The sequence below is a fragment of the Mastomys coucha genome, unplaced genomic scaffold, assembly GCF_008632895.1.
Source record: "Mastomys coucha isolate ucsf_1 unplaced genomic scaffold, UCSF_Mcou_1 pScaffold12, whole genome shotgun sequence".
Taxonomy (NCBI): Eukaryota; Metazoa; Chordata; class Mammalia; order Rodentia; family Muridae; genus Mastomys; species Mastomys coucha.
Genome location: NW_022196894.1, coordinates 56,331,482 through 56,332,591, shown reverse-complemented (window position 1 = coordinate 56,332,591; position 1,110 = coordinate 56,331,482).

Below are 1,110 nucleotides of genomic sequence, written 5' to 3'. Positions count from 1 at the left end.
ATGGGGAATTGGGTAAGTTTTCTAACAGCAAATGATTTTCCTTTCTGCACAAACAAAACACAAAGTGCACCATGAGGAGTAGGTAAGGATTTCTAGAAACTGCTCAGGACAGAGGACAGGAGCATTAGTACTGGGTATCTAATTTGAGATAGATATATTGTTGCATGAAGGAGTAGAATGTATCCTTCAAGGAGTACCTTCAACTACAAATTATCCATATACACCAATATCATTATAATTCTGAACTTTTCTAAGATCTAAGTAACTAGACTCCTCATTTCCACTTATCTGTTTTATATGGGAATGATTGTAGAATGTTCCATTTTAAATATGTAAATCTGAAAATAGTGGAAAATGAGAGTTTAAAAAAAAAAAAAACCCTACTCTACTCCATGGAGGCTGTGAAAATGTTACATCCAGATGTGACATGAGCAAATGAAAGTTGTAGATGTTTTTACAATGATTTTTCAACTGACCTTAAGATTGGGGATTATCCACATGCACTCAAAATAGTACATTTAAATAGTAAAGACAGGAGACAATATTAAACTAATACAGAGCAGTACAATATCAGAGTAATGTTAGCTGGCAATCTCCAAAGCAAAAGGGAACCATAAACTATACAAGGTCATATTCTGAGGCTAGAAAAGTAAAGGGAATGACTTCTCTTCCCTACAGCCTCCACCAGGATTGATCTTGTAAATGCCCTGATTTTTGCCAACTGGGGTACATTTGCAACTTCCACATTCCACAAATGTGATATCATGTATTTCTTCTCTTTATGTCTTACAGGCTTGTAGTAATTTGTTTTAGCAGTAAGAGGAAATTAATACAACCTCCAAAAATTTCTCCTTAATTGCAAAGAAAATGCTTATATATATTTTATGATCCAAACCCTCTGAAATCAGGTTTTAAACTACAAGAATTTTCTTCAGTCTTGATAGGTTTCAAAAACATTGGTAGTTTATTCTACATTAAAGAATTTTCATGAATTTTCTCTGTGGTGACTTTCTAAGGCGGGGAAAAGCCAGGAGGCACAAGCCTCGTGAGTTGCAGGGGAGTCGAAGGGCGGCAGGAATAGTATCTTCTCAGCTTCTGAGTGACAGTGGT